The 15,774-nt window shown below is 49.4% G+C and overlaps 1 long non-coding RNA gene and 3 other non-coding genes across 4 annotated transcripts; all 4 read right to left on the minus strand.

The window, feature by feature from the left end:
- Nucleotides 1–4,877: 4,877 nt before the first annotated feature.
- LOC106730114 lies at nucleotides 4,878–11,465 on the minus strand. The gene is made up of 7 exons (XR_004313223.1): nucleotides 11,317–11,465; nucleotides 10,548–10,707; nucleotides 9,373–9,434; nucleotides 7,782–7,860; nucleotides 6,189–6,293; nucleotides 5,263–5,357; nucleotides 4,878–5,156 (listed from the first exon to the last, which is right to left on the minus strand). It is a non-coding gene; the product is annotated as an uncharacterized LOC106730114 (long non-coding RNA).
- On the minus strand, nucleotides 7,037–7,168 carry LOC116658067. Its single transcript, XR_004313268.1, has one exon. It is a non-coding gene; the product is annotated as a small nucleolar RNA SNORA71 (small nucleolar RNA).
- Nucleotides 8,715–8,847, minus strand: LOC116658063. The gene has a single exon (XR_004313264.1). It is a non-coding gene; the product is annotated as a small nucleolar RNA SNORA71 (small nucleolar RNA).
- LOC116658064 lies at nucleotides 9,884–10,016 on the minus strand. The gene has a single exon (XR_004313265.1). It is a non-coding gene; the product is annotated as a small nucleolar RNA SNORA71 (small nucleolar RNA).
- Nucleotides 11,466–15,774: the final 4,309 nt, after the last annotated feature.

Below are 15,774 nucleotides of genomic sequence, written 5' to 3' on the forward strand. Positions count from 1 at the left end.
GGCCTATTAGCCATGTATGGCAGCAAGAGAGGGGTCAGATTAGATGCACCACTTCTGAGTTGATGAGGGGCCCCCTGAAAAGCCCAGAATCTCCTTGGTAGTGTGACAGTCCCCACTGGGCCCCAGCCAGCCTTCCCATCCACAGCAGCAAGGGACAGAGAAAAACTGACTATGCCTTCTAGAAGAAACATATCAAGGGCAGGGATAGGGACAATAATAGGACACTTCACAGTACAAATCTAGAAATACTAGCTTGCCAATGTCTTCACTGTGCATAATAGATTTCTTATTCCAAGGTAGTCTGAACTACATCCTCAAAAATTATGTGAGGGGAGTAAACTCAGGCAGCACCCATGTGTACACTGTTCTCCTGGGAGGAACAAAATTTGCAGGAGGAAAGTTACATTCATGATGTCTTCCAGAAATCAAAAGATCAGGAAATGCAGATAAATTCCTAGGGGCAGGCAGCTGATAGGGACAGTGATTTACAAAAGCCTCCAAGGCCCAAGGGCTTGGTTTTTGCACTGACCTGGTTTTTGGATTCAAGTGCAAACTTGCCTCTTCCGGTAAAGGTTTCCCCTCCAGGAAGCTCCTATCACATGCAGCTCAGAAAATGATCTTTGTCTGTCCTTTCTGCCTTCTGTCTAGAATTTCTTGCTCTTAGTGGCCAACACTGATTAGACTGAAGACTGATGAAGAGTAACTGTGGCTGGAGGAGTGGACAACAGCACAGCTGGACCTGCCCTTACCCTTGTGTGGGTCCAGAGGGCGCAGCCACTCTGCCTCCTCTCCCATGAGTGCCCGCTGTCCCCAGGGACATTAGTCACCAGGAAACCTCTGGCACTTGAAGACACATCTGAGCATGGGACACCTTCCCCACCTATCTCCTCCTTCCTTTCCGGTGTCCCTACATGTTCTTTTTGCAGCTGTCCTCAGCCTTACTCTGGGGAGCTTGCCTGTGGGCCCCTAGAAAAAACTTCCATGAAGGAAAAAGTGTGTGTAGTGTCCAATCACCATGCAGCCCAAAGCATCCTGCTCAACATTACATACATGGAGAACTTTGTACGTGTCACTTGATGCCATGGTTAAGGGAGCAAAAGTCAGACAAGTGGGCTCAAAGCCTTGTCCTGCCACTTCTTTGGTATGTAATACTTATTGAGATGGGACCACAGACCACCCCGCTTCTAGACAGGTTACACATTTATTCAATAAAACTTGATTTCAATTTTCTGATAATTCGCCTGCCTTGGCTTCTGTCTCTGAGCCTGGTGTTGTGGGAGGAGAAATCAAAGAGTGAGAAAAACACATGGTCTCTGCCTTTATCAAACTTAAAGCTGAAAACAGGAGCCAGCACTTTTTCCTGTAAAGGGCCAGAGAGCAAATCTTTTTTAGTCTTTGCCTCACAGATTGTCTTGGTTGTAACTACTCAACACTGAGAGCAGCCAGACAGTAAATGAGTGTACAGTAACAGGCAGCAGGTCAGATCTAAGCAGTGGGTCATAGTGTGACAACCTCTGGTCTAAAAGAATAATCCACCAAGAATACATGGGGTTTACACCTTAAATGCTAGTTTACAATTAAGGAATTCACTAATGTAGCACGCATGGTTACAAGAGTGATAAAGGGCATAGACTTGGGGCAAGTCTGATCTGCTTTAGAATTGTAGCTCCATCACCTCTTTGCTCTCTTAGCAATTTACTAAACCTCTCCAAACCCCAGATCGTTCAGTTTAAAAACAGCACAAGAAGTGGCCAATCACCATGTCACCATGAGTCACTCCTCTCTCCCACCCTGATTACATTGGTTGGAGATGTTCAGTCTTACTACCTTAGTGTGGCTAAATGCTCCAATCTTAAACCAACATTGATGGGAAATTTTAAAGGCCTGACCAATGATGTTTCTCATTCATGTCCTGCCTACAACTGAATTCTGACAAAACCATGGAGTCTGAAGCCAGAGCCTCAGGGTCCCCTTTACTCTCCTCCAAAAGGACTGCATTCAGTTGTCCCTAACAATGAGATCTACGTTTTGGTCATTATGTCTACTTCAAGGATGGATCAAAACCTCTTCTCAAGCCAGATTTAACAGTGACCAAAGTAGTTCATGTTGCCACAGGCAAACAAATACAATCTTGCTTGACTGCTTTCTAGAAATGTGTTCATTTTGATGGTTTAAATTTTTATAGGCAAAAAGTAATCTGTATTATTCTAACTTTTTAATCCCAGCTGTCCTACGACCTTTTCCCTTCCTGAAATTATTTTTCATCAGTTTCATGACTTTTCAAAGAAACAACTTTTAGCCATGTTGATCTTCATTCCTGTATTTTTATCTTCTGCTTTAGTTTCTGCTAATTTTTATTCTCATTACTTCTACTTTTTCTATTAAATTTCAGCCTTTCTTCTAATGTGAGCATGTGAGGCATAAACTTCTCCTTCAGAATTACTTTAGCTGCATCCCACAAGAGGTTGGCATGTAGAAATTTTCATTATCATTATCTCTAATTCCTCTTATGGTTTCATCTTCTATGAATTATTTTTAAATGCTGTAAATTTCCCAAACACGAATTTGTTTTCAAACCTGGTTCTGTTATTATCCTTAATAATACTGCAGTCTGTATGACTTGTTTTGTAACCTAGAACATAAGAAGTATTTGTAAATGCTCCTCAGATGCTTGAGAAAAGCATGTATCCTCTAATTTAGGGGTATGCTTCTAAATACCTAATAATCATTGCATTAAACAAAACATAAGATGTAAAAGGAGGGGAACTATTTTTGGCTTTTCTGGAAACTTCAGCATTGTAGGCTACACCCTGAAAGCCTCAAGACCAAAAATATATATATACACATACACATCAATATTGAAGAGGAACCTTCAGTAAATAATTGCTGAACTTTTCTGAAGCCACACTCTACCCTGGCTTCCACATACATCGGTCTGTTTGATCCTTACCTCACCATATTCCTAGAGAGTATAGTTATTTTACAAGAGGAAACTGAGGATCAGATGATGGAAACTCACATTGTCACCCAACGGGACTATACGCAGGACGGTGATTCCAAAGCCAGCGATCTCACACGCCCTCCAGGCTGCTGCCCCCGCCTTACCCACCCTACACTTCACCACTGCCCTGATCAGCAGGGAGGGAGCACCAGGTCCACCAGCCCTCTGTGGACTCCTCAGATGACAGCCTTTCCGTAGAGGTGTTCCAGCAACTTTTTCATGGAATTAGCCTTGAATTCCTCATCTTCTAGTCCAGTGCTCCCACACTGCTTAGTAGTGACAGGTCTCCGGATCTGCACCAGGCCGCCGCAGCAGGCTACTTGTGGCCATCAGGCACTCGGAACACGGCTGGTTTAACAGAAGACCTGGATTTTAAAGTTTCATTTAAATCAGTTTAAACAGCGACACATGGCTACTGAGGACCACAGTGGACAGCAGTTCTGAATAAGCTCCAGGAAGCACCTATCACTTCTGTTCAGAGCCTGTATCCCCAACATCCACAGCAGCGCCCAGCAGCAGTGCACGTCCCAAGACATTTGGTCTTTGAACACATTATCCTTATATTTGTTGGCGATCCCCTTAAGGGCACAAACTGTTTCATTCACCACTGTACCCGTATTTCTAGTATACTGTCTGGTTCACTTTTAAAATGCTTGTTTTTTTTAAATGAGTGAAACTTCACTGTCCAGCTCTCCATTCTGCTCTGAAATTTCCCCAGATGCCTGACCAAGGCCCTCTAGTTTCCCAGCAAGGATCTTTGACCTTAAGTCTGGGTCGCTTTGGTTGCAAAGCTCTTCTCAGATTTCCTCAGGCCATGCAGACCTGGGAAGGCTCCTGCTTCGCCCACTGCAGTGGAGCAGGGCAGCGTGACAATGTGGTGTCCAGTGTTAAGTACTGGCCAGTGCTCTGTGGCAGCCCCTGCATAACAGCAAACATTACCGCCGTCACGGCAGTCTCTAGGTCACCCAGACCCCTTCTCTTGGCAGCCTTCCAGGTGGCTATAACCAGACCCAGCCGACTGAAAGTCGGATAGCCCTCAGAACAAGACCGAAAAAGGACTTCTGACTTTTGGATGCCTCTGCCAGGAACCGGCTGGCAGAGTGGGGCATTCAGCTGTGAAGAACACCTGCCCCTGCAGAGGGTGGTCCCAGCAGCGCAGGACTCACAGTCTGAATCCTGCCTCAGCTCAGCCAAGGTGGTTTCAATTCCAAATGCAGAACTAGACAATTAACTCCAGCCTTTCATCACAGCCTGTGGGACCTCATGTAGACCCCTCCACCTAAAACACGAGGATTAAAAATTTCACACTCGCTTGTCCTTGGAACATGATCACATTGTTACAATCATTGATTTCTCTCTCTAAAAGCCCAACCTTGACGACACTCCCAAGGTCCACCAGTAGCAGCTTCACGGTCACCATTCCCCCCGATTCAGTAACCTGTCCTCTCGAGTTCACCCCATGTTATTTCACACCCCGGATACGTTGACCAACTTGTTCCTACTTTGCAAACTAGGCCAGCTAGTTACGCAATCAGGTACTTACTCAGGAGCCAGGTCCCAGAACCCCAGGCCCTCTCAGCTTCCCCAAAGACGACAGCACCGTCACTCCGGTCCACCCTGTCACCCACCACCCTTCCTAGGCCCTGGCCTGACTGTTCCTCATCATCCTCAACTCTCACAGGTCCTAACCCGAGCCAACTGCCAGCACCTGCTCACCTCCCGTCCTAACTGAACACCTCACACAGCGCACGCACCGAGCCTCCGGGGCAGGACAGGGAAGGCCCTGGGCGTGCAGGTGGGAGCTGACCCGTGACTCACTTTCCCCCTGCCCAGCCTCCCTTCTACGTGGCTTGTTACTGACTTAAAACACAGACCAGGCGAATATGTACGGTTTATTGGGTGGGTGGGCAGAGGGGAAGCAATGAGCAGCAGGCAAAAACTTGTTCACTGAAGTCATCCAGGTGGGTAGAACTTGCCCTCCCTGCCTGCGGCCCTCCAAGGGAGAGCCAGATGAAGTGGACCCTGAGCCCCAGGCCCAGCACTAAGCGGAGTGAATAGAACCATGAGCAGGTGGCAAGGAGCTCTGGGGAAGCTTCCAGCAGGGACCTCATTCTCCATGCTCTGCGCCTCAGGTGTCCATGAACAACAGGAGAATCTAAAATAAAGGACAGGCGAGACCAATGGTTGGGAGTTCCCATCTGCATAAACGTGACCCAGCCAGCCCTCTAGCGTCAGGTTCCCAGCCCTTGGCATTAAGTCACCTTTGCTGAAGAAATACCAGCAATCCCAGATCCCAAGTCATCCTGAAGGTCACTGACTCATGGCCCTGGCACTTCCTTCTGGATCTGAAGCTGACCTGGGCAGGAGAAGAAGCGCACAAACGTTTAGTCTCCAGCATCACCTTCTCCCCAAGTAACATCACTGAGAGGGTCCCAAACGACCAGGCCCAAGCTCCCAGCTTATGCAAGCCAAACTAGACATCACCAGAATAAACAGGGCGACAGAGGAACAACATCTCAAAACTCCAGCTTTTAACCACTGCCCTCAGGAGCTTTCCCCTCATACTATCATTACTTCTCTGCCCAGCCTGTCCCAAGGCCCCAGTAGCTGTCATCTTATTCTGCAAAGACCACTTAAATGACCCAAACAAGAAAGGCAAATGAAAGATAAACTTCCAGCAAGATCGTTAGGTGCCCAGATCACTGAAGATCAAGACTGCCAGGCCCACTGAAGGATAAATGAGAAAACATCATTAATGCTTGAAGACATTACCCAAGTGAACCCCAACTCAACACATAGGACTCTATACCTACAGGTTTAAAGTACCGGGTCTGGGAAGGGGAAAAGATAAATGGTCCTTTCAAATGGTCACCATCGGCCAGGCTCGCTGAGGAGCCCCAGTACCAGGACCTAGGCTGTGGGACAGGACGAGCCTCTGATGCAAAAGGGGAAGAGGGCAGGTTTGAAAGACAAGGGAAACCTCAGATTTACTAGATGGCTATCAAGTACCAGGTGGCTCACAAATTCTACTCTTACTACCTTTGCATCCCACGGGATGGGAACAAAAACGTCCGGCAAAACGGGATCCCATCCTCAAATACGAGAGCTGAGTGTAGACGGAAGAGAACTAGACAAGAGCCCTCAGACCAAAAGTACAAGAAGAGCGGGACAGATACCTTGACCTCACCTGTTATGTGGGAGCCAGACATCCCTCTCAGGGGCATCAGGCTGCATCTTCAGACTTCCTAAGTGACGGCACCACCGCAGGGACTCTGCCTCCCATGGGACATGTCTGCAGCACAGGAGGCAGAAGGTCAGCCCATGTGTCGATGGCTGACTACAGGGTTAGGGCCCCTGTCAGCCAAATAATATTCTCACTAACGTGAACCAGAAAGCAAAGCTGGGGAGCCTTGAGTCTACAAATGCAGATTCACAGAACCACAGGCTTGGAAATTTCTTCTCTAGTGAAGCCCCCAGGGCCACCCTTTTAAAGAGAACCCAAAAAAACACAGATTAAAAGGAGAGCTACGAAGAGGTTGGTCCGTCAAAGCTCTCTTCTCTCATGAGTGACTGATTCCTCGGGCTTCTGGTAGACTGTGACAAATGGAAACTTCTTTATTGATTCAGAATTGACAGAACTCATCTATGCCCCTTTATCTGGCCTCCACCTTTATTTCCTTTCTCCATATATTCTACACCATAGCAGCTCCTGGAGATTGTGCTCGAGAAAGAGTAAAAGAGCAAAGGGAACACACAAACGAGCATGCAAGTCACAGCTGTCATGAATAATCCTTATGGACTCCCTTCCACTCCTGTAAATTCATGAAGGAGAGCCCATGAATCAGTTCCCACACACATCCTTCAGCACTACCTGAACTTACCCCAAATATATAGACTGGTTTCTGTCAAGAGGCTCCTTAACTTCAAAGACAAAGTGAACCCCTGCAGTTCTGGGGGCTAGCCCGGTCACCATATCACAGTGGGGCCCGCAAAGGCCCGAGCTCTGAAGGGACTGGCAGGAGAAAGAAAAGCTAGTGTTGGAAAGCTCCAGGGTTTGGAAGGGACCGCTGGGCCCTTCAAACACAGAGAAATGTCTTTCAGCAATTCCTCTCCCTGCACTATCAATGACCAGGGCACAGGCAGCCCGCGATCACTTTCGATGCAGGAACAAAAAAGGACAGAAAGAGCCAGGAAGGACGGGAGGCTGGTGACAGGGGCCCGGGCAACAGCCTAAGTTAGGGAGAACGCCCGGCCAAGGAGAGAACCAGCAGCTTCTGCTGTATCTTCCAAAGACTCCATAAAACCTCCGTCCCAGGCAGGGGGAGTCAAAACACTTGTGGCATAAAATTCTAAAAATGCCTTTGGGCTGAAAAAGATCAGGCTCATGTGGTCATGACACCACCATGAAAAATTTTTTAAAAACCTTCACTGCTATCCCAGCTTTGCTTTTCAGATAAAGAAGTGAAGTTTGAGATGGGGTCACAGAGCTAGCTAGGTTCAGAGGCCTGGACCAGAGTCTCTGGTGCCTAAATCCACATGCTTTCCATCACAGCAGCACTCGGAAGGCAGATGCCCCGGGAGACTACCCAAGCAGACTTCGAGAGGCCCCTCCACTGAAGCATACAAGGGACTGTCCCACAGCAGGGACACAACTGGAAACTCACAGGATGCCACTGTCAACTCACTTCCCCTTACATGAGAACTCAAGCCCCAAAGAACATGCATCTGACTTTGCAGATGCAAAAACACAAAATTCCAGGGAATGGTCCAAGAACCTTACCTGGGGCCCCAGGGTCCAGCGCCTGGCTGACATGAAGATTATGCCTCCCACGGCACCTCTGTGCAACACACCAACCCATCTGCAAGAGAAATGGCCATGAACGGGCATCCACGGCAGGCCCTGGTGGACACAGAACACTTAGCATAGTGACTGGCAGATTTGAGCACCTACAATGCAGGCTGTTACAGTGTTACTTGAATGGCCAGGCTGTCTTAGGAATAAGGACAACTTAACTCTAGGAAGGGTGTGAAGCTTACCTGTGACAGGAGTAACACCCACATTATCCTATGTGCCAACCGTGATCAACTTGTTGCTAATCAAGGCCGAGGCCAGGTTGTGGAGAGCACGCCATGGCTGACTGGCAGCCCACCTAGCGTAAGGGCTCCTCACATATATACTCTCAACTAGACTGTGCTTTGTCCAGGGTTATCAATAGAAAATCACCAATGACAGGGGGCCCTGCCCAGGGCCAGGATTAAAGGCAGCCTCTAATAAGTCTGCCTTTCATTAGAGACACAACACTTCCAGTGGGAGAAAAGGCTGCCTCAGGCCAGCAGGCTGGCTGGCTGGGCATGGTTCCCCTGACACTCTGCAGTGGAGTCCACGGACTACGTGTCAGCAATCAGACACCACGCAAAACAGGATGGAGGCACTGCCCTCAGGATAACAGCACAAGAGGCTTCGATAAGGAAATTAGCAACTTCCAGGTGTGATTAGTGCTGGGAGGTGAGGCTGAGGATGTGGAAACGGGTGCAGTGGGGAGGCAGAGAAAGCTTCCGGGGGGAGACCTAGGAGGAGATGACCCCCTGTGGTGGTTCCTCCGCCAGGCCATAAACAAACCTGCGAGGCAGAGCCCAGCCTGGGGAAAAAGGCACTCAGTGACCACACGGCACCGTTACCAAGAAGTAATACAAACTGGTGGGAAGAAAGACATGTATGAAAGCTCCAGAGTTCAGAAGGGACAGGATGGACCCTCCAAACACGGGGAAATGCTTTCAGCAATTCCTCTCCCTGCACTATCAATGACCAGGGCACAGGCAGCCCGCGATCACTTTCGAATGCAGGGGCAAAAAAGGGCAATGAGTGAGCCAAGAGAGGAGGTCACTGCCAGCATCCTGGAAAATGGCCCAAATAGGGCCTGACCAGCAGACAGGTCACTGACCAGACTTATCGCTAAGATGACGGAGCTACCCTGCATATCCAGAGATGACTTACCAGTCCCGGCTGAGTCAAGAGGAAGACTCATAGCACAAATACTGAGACTCCTTGGGCTCTGACAGAATGAGTGTGAGAGCTTCCAGTATTGAACATGTGACAGGATGCTCACTCAGGCTCACAGAAACGCACTCAGCTGGCCACTGGATGTAAATCTAGGTTTGACTCTAAAATGCAGTCCTCTGTCCACTCAACACCACAGCAGCCTTCATCAGGGGCTCTCACAAGCAGAAGCAGGCCCAGGCCTCAGCCTGTTCCAAGGCACCAGGCCGAGGACACCAGGAAGCAGCCTCCCCTGCACTCTCTCCCCACACCCGATCACCCAGCACCTCCAGCCTCACAGCCTGCCCGGAACTCAAGCCAGGACACCACTCACCTGAGACTCAGTCCAGGCTCCCCTGATGACACCCCTCATGCAACAGCAGCCACGTGGCAGTCCTGCAGGGGCGAGAAACCAGCACATGACCAGCCCATGCAGTAGGAAACCAGGGAAGGATCCTTCTCAAGCAATGAAGGCACTACAGCCTGACTCCCTCCATCCTCAGACTACCTCATGCTTTGGTCACTGCCAGTCACTTAAGGCTGTCCTGTTAGGGAGGGACAAGTATGAATCCCCTGAACAGAAAAAAAAAAAAAAAAAAAAACCTTGCAAATTTTCCTTTGCCCAATGGTCAGGACATGGGCAGCCTGTAATCACCTCAAACACCAGCAGAAAAGGACACAGGGCTGCTGAAATTGAATGCCAGGGTCAGAAGACCACAGCTGTGGCGTAACCTACTCTCATTCTTTTTTAAAGCCTCACAGAAACCAGCAGTGAGCCAGGCACAGAGGGCACTCACAGACACCGAGTGCCAGGAGGCATCTGAGAGGTGGGGGGAGGAAGGAGGTGTGGGAAAGCTCCAGAGTTTGGAAGGGACAGGATGGACCCTCCAAACACGGGGAAACGCTTTCAGCGATTCCTCTCCCTGCACTATCAATGACCAGGGCACAGGCAGCCCGCGATCACTTTCGAATGTAGGGGCAGAAAACGGCAGAAGGGGAGCCAGGCAGAGGAGCCCATGTGAGCAGCCGGCGATCTGCCCAGGCAGGAAAAAGCTGCCCAGCCAAGCCCGCGACCCCCAGCACTATCATCTCCTCATAGAGATTCCATCTCCCCTCATTAAAAGAGGCCACAGCAAGACCAATTTCAGATTAAAACGCCTCAATTGTTCATCCACCCTACAGATATCAACTGAGGATCTACTATGTGCCAGCCACTGTGGGTTCAGAAACAGAAAAACACACACCAGGCCACTGTCCTCCCAGAGCACGTGCCCCTCCCATCCCGGAAAGTAAAGCTCAGCCAAGATTCCACCGCTAACGAAGGGCTGAGTCACGATCTGAACCCAGGCCTTTCTGGACCCCAAACCCAGCCCCATCCTCCTGAACAAGGGCTTTGCAAGACACCTCCCAGAACCCCTTTCCCCCTCCCAGCCCCAGGACCACCCTCTCTGCCGTGGGGCCCGCAGGAAACAGCCCCAGTTCAAGGTCCCCAGGAGCAGCAGCACTTACCCAGGGGACAGCCTCAGCCCCTGCACACAGTGGGGGTGCATCAGGCAGGGCGGGTCAGGGACCCGCAGGACAGAAGGGGGTGCTGGCTGAGGCAGGCCCAGCAAAGCCGTCCGAGGGAGGGTCTTCATCTGTCTCCGACGCAGCCGGGAGCTCGCGAGGCCTAGGCAGGGAAAGCGTGGGAAAGGGCTTGAGCGCAAAGCAGGGGGGGCAGGGAGCCAGACTCGGCCTTCTGGGGCGCTGGGGGGGGGGCGTCCTCATTTAAAGCTCAAACAACCCGTCCGTAAAATGGAGGTTTGAACGCTTTCCTTTAAAGGTTATTGAGAAAAACAGGCTAACGGTCACGAGAACACTTGGTCTGTAACCGACTGGCGGCTTTGGGGGATGAAACGCTGGAGTCGGAGGTGATGGGCAGCGAGAGTCAGGGGGTTCTGGCGCCCCTCGGGCCGGGTTCACACGTGCTCCGCACGACCCCCTCCGGGACCTCAGGCCCACGCGTCTCTCGCCCTCAGCGGGCACAAGTCTCCCCACGGGCGGGTGAGGCCGGGGGACCCGACGCTCCGAAGCAGCGCCGGCCGGTGGCGCGGGACCTGGAGGCCACTTTGTCGAGGACACGAGCCCCGAGAAGTCCACACCTGGCGGCAGGAGCGGGCCTGGGCTCAGAGCCGACCTGCGGCCGGCGCTCGCCATCTACTGGGGCCTCAGTTTCCCCTTATAACAGGGGGTAGTAAGAAGCAGACCACGTGCCCAGAGCTCCCCTCAGGGGACTCACCCGGGCGCCGAGACAGCGCGGATGTCCGTGGATGTCGGGTGGTAGCGTGGATCCGCGCGGAACTGCAACCACACTAAGGGAACCTGCCGCACCTGCGCGGCGCCGGCGGAAATGCGGCTGAGGCGCGCCGTGTGGCCTAGAGCGGCGTCGCTCGGGGCGGAGCCCGCGCAAGCGGTCCTGCGGCGCCTCCTCGTGGAGTGGAGCCTAAATTCGGCGTCTTGATGACTTGGAGAAATTTCCAACAGTAGTCTGAAATTTTAGAAGTAGTATTCCCTCACCGGTTTTGCTTTTCAGTATGTTCTGTTTGCTGTCACTGATTAATCTGGAGGGATGTTTACTCTTCCACCCACAGTGAGAAACTGTTAATAGAGCTTATGTGACTTGTGCCGAGTTTGGACAATAGGGATCTTGTCTGATCGACCATTATATTCAGAGCACTTAGCTAGTGGCTGACACAGTTGAACAAATGAATGAATTCTGGCCATATGTTTATTTGGACGTTGCCAGACTAAAATATTGTTCCAATGACCTGAAACTGGAACGTGAGGGGGACAAGGAGATAAGCCTAGAGAGGTGGGCAGGTGCTTTGCAAAAGCTTTGTCCTCAAAGTAAACTGAGGCCTTGAAGCCAAGGGATTTCGTCAGATTTGCATTTCAGGTACCCAAACAGATCTGCATTGTGCCAGAGAAGACTGTCAGAGGTCCCCAACGGCACTGCAAGAAAGGCTCAGAGACCCTAATTTCACAAGCAGTAACACTGCCTGCATCCTGGGCTAGGTGAATCTCTTGGACCCGAGGCAACCCTGCCACTAACCTGGCCCACATTCTTTTTTTTTTTTTTAACTTTTTTGAAATCGAAGTATAATCAGCTTATAATGTTGTGTCAATTTCAGCATGTTTCAGCCATAATGTACAGACATATATTTCATATTCTCTTTCATTATAGATTATTACAAGATATTGAATATAGTTCCCTGTGCTATACAGTAGAAACTTGCTGTTTATCTATTGGCCTGTGAAGGAAAAGCTGGGCTGGTCTGACAAGATAACTCACAGGTCTAGGAATGTGAGGGAGAGGCTGGGCTGGGCTAACAAGTTTAAGTATTGGAATACTGATCTGAGTTCTGCTGGACTAACTTGTAAATCTAAGTTAATTAGTGTTGGTTTGCTGTTTATGTTTTTTGCTAGCCAGCTGGATTTTCAAAGATACATATCTGGCTTTGGAATGTTGGTTTGCTGCCTCCCCGCCTCCACTTTTGTGATGATGATGTTGCTAAAGTTTTCCATGCCTATTGGCCGAATACCCCAAGCTTGTACTTTACCCTATAAAACCTCATGTGCACATCTTGAATGTGCTCAGAGCTTCGGTGCAGAAGCCCCTCTGAGCCCTCCGGCGTAATACATCTGAGTACTCCAACCATCCGAGTGGTGCTTGTTTCTTGACTGGCCTGTCGTTTCCTTAACAGTCCCACATTCTGAAGTTCAAACAACCCACCGTTGTGTCTGAGGAAAAGTCTCCCCACTTCAGATTCCTGGTGCTCACTGGGTCCGCACAGTGTGGACATCCAGTCCTGATTGATGCAACCAAGAAGGAAAGCAGGGCAGATCGCTGAGGGTGAGAACACCCCATCTTCTGGACCTGGGAAGAGGCTCTGTGATTCTAAGACAGTGAGAACTTTGGGACTCTTTGTGATGAGGAGGGGCCATGGGATGCTATGGCTGTGAGGACAGTGGGCAAAGGAGTCAGGTGTGCACACTATGGCTATACAGCTCTGGTGTCCTTTCCTGCCTCCTCTTCTTGCCCTTACTCTTGGCTAAGTGACCTAATTTCTATGCCCAGCCTTAGTTTTCCTTTCCTAGAAAATGGGCAGAATCGTAGCTCCTCCCCCCACCCCCATAGCATTGCTGTGAGAATTAAGTGAAACAGTTCACACCAAGAGCATAGCACAGAACAAGTGGCCAAGCATGGTACTTGCTATACACTAGTATTTCTGAGAAAGGCAAGGTCTTCTGTCACTGCAAGGACATTGTAGTATTTATGAGGAAGAGAGAACATGCTGTTTGAAAAATCTAAGGCAGCACTATCCAGTAGAAATATAATGCCAGCTACATAATTTTAAATTTTCTAAGTACCATATTAAAAAGGACCCAAAAGGTGAAATTAATTAATAATATATCATATTTAACCCAAGATAACCAAAATACCATCATTTCAGCATGTAATCAATATTTTTAAATTATTAATGAGATATTTACTATTCTTTTTCTTTGTACAAAGCCTTTGGAATCCAGTGTGTGTTTTATACCGACAACATATTGCAGTTGGGACTGGCTGCATTTCCAGTGCTCTGTAGCCACATGTGCCTGGTGGCTACTGTGTTCACCAGAGCAGGTCTAAGGCCATTTGGCTTTGATCAGCCTTTCAAAGCCAGAGGAGAGAAGTAGCAAGCAGGAGGCTCATAGCATGTCCCTTCCACAGCCCCCCACCCACCCATGAGCCTTGGACATCCCAGGAGGGGCCGGACGTGCTGCACCACTCAGGTTGGGAGCCTCCTCATTCTGAGCTGGAGATTAAGGCAAAGATGCCTTCAGGAGGCTGGGAAGGTGCAGAGCCACAATTCCAATCTACACGATTCCGCTGCATCCTTTGTTCCCCTGATACCAGGGAGAGGATCTGGGCCCGGTCATTTCTGCATCTCCAGTGCTTAAAGGAGGTTGGTCATCTAAGAGGTGTGGTCTATGCTTGCTAATTGTTAGTGTCACAGGATATGCAAATGAACATTTCAGCTAAGGCACCAAGATACAGGAATGAATTGCTAAACCACAGCAAATCACGGTTGCAGCAGGTAAAAGGTGGTTGAATCCTGGCAGCTTTTGAAGGTTCCACCTGATAAAATGGCAGCTGCCTTCCAAAGAAAGTGGTGGACCAGATGCAGAATTTAGGAAGAACATAAATGAAAAATGGTTGTTTGTGACTCAATTCTCTCTTCTAATTTGAGGGTATTAGCAGTACAGTGTTAGACATTCAGAGGAGGGGGAATTATGGAGTCTAGGTCTTAAAATAGCCTCACCCCCTGCCTCCAAGAGAGAGAGCAGGATGATGTTCCTCTTTCCCTGGTAACCTTCATACCAGGAGCTCCAGCTGCAATACATGGGAGCTTAATAAATACCACCTGGCATTGAGGAGCACAGGTGAGCCGGGTCAATCCACTCCTAAGTCGAAAGTTCATCATCTCCTTTAGCAGGTATAGAATCTGAGGTCGGAATGTCCATGGCTGCCCAAGAGGTTCTGCCCTAGAGAGGGCCTGCAAGGTTGAGCGGACCCAAGAAGGCCTGTTCACATCACTAGGGGTGCAGTCAAAGGGCACAAGGAGTGGGGGCATCTCTGGAGAATCCTGGAAATAGAGGCCAAGAGAGAATGTCCAGGATTAATTTCATGCCCAACTCAGAGACATGTCCCCCCACCTCACTCTTCATCCCATCTGGTTTTTTTGTTTTGTTTTTTAAATTTTTTGTGGGGGTGGGTATTTAGGTTTATTTATTTACTTTTTTAATGGAGGTACTGAGGATTGGACCTAGGACCTCATTCATGCTAAGCACACGCTCTACCACTGAGCTATGCCCTCCCCTGCCATCCCATCTGTTTTGATCCATCTGTATTAGGGGTGGGGGAGTGGACAGAAACCTGGTAAAGAGAAACACATTTGGGTAAGTAAAGAGAGAAGGTCCCCATCCCCTCCCAGCAGATAGCAAGCCACCCTATGCTTGGCCCCAGCTGGTGGTAAGCAGAGAAGTCTTATGTATCAGTGATCATTGAAAACATGATTAATACACTAGATGGACACTTAAAATAATTGAATGGAAACTATATTCCCCATTTTTAGTAATATAAGACTTATTACCTAAGAATGATCAGAAAATTTATGAGGACTTCCCGAGATTTTTCTAGAGATAGGGAAAAGACTCTTCCCCTTAGAAAATCTAAAGAGACAGACAAAAAAAATATTATGATTATATACCAGAAGTACTGCTTTCAACATACTGGTCATGTTCATAAAGGATTTGGCTGTAGCTGGGAAGCCAGCATTCCACCATCCTGGAGTTTGTGACCTCACAGGGGCTGAGAGACTCCTGAGCCTTTAGCCCCTCCCTGAGGGGAGATGGGATCTTGGCTAGACAGATTTTTCCAAGGTGATGATGCCCAGGCTCTAGGCTGGAAGTCAGCAGCTGGTCCCGAGGGCCTACAGGAGCGTCAAGCCCCATCCCCGCACTAAGAATGATCAGCATGTTGGCGGTCCTGTTGTATATGTCCATCCTCCTCCTCCTCTTCATACTGATCCTCTGTTACTGCATCTTTCTGGAGGAATAGGCTCAGGCTCCAGGAGGCTGTGGGAAGCCTTGGCCAACCCATCGTCCTGGGACCTCTCAGGCAGGATAAGATCTTCCTGTGCTGCCCCAT

The sequence above is a fragment of the Camelus ferus genome, chromosome 19 (assembly GCF_009834535.1).
Source record: "Camelus ferus isolate YT-003-E chromosome 19, BCGSAC_Cfer_1.0, whole genome shotgun sequence".
NCBI classification, from domain to species: domain Eukaryota; kingdom Metazoa; phylum Chordata; class Mammalia; order Artiodactyla; family Camelidae; genus Camelus; species Camelus ferus.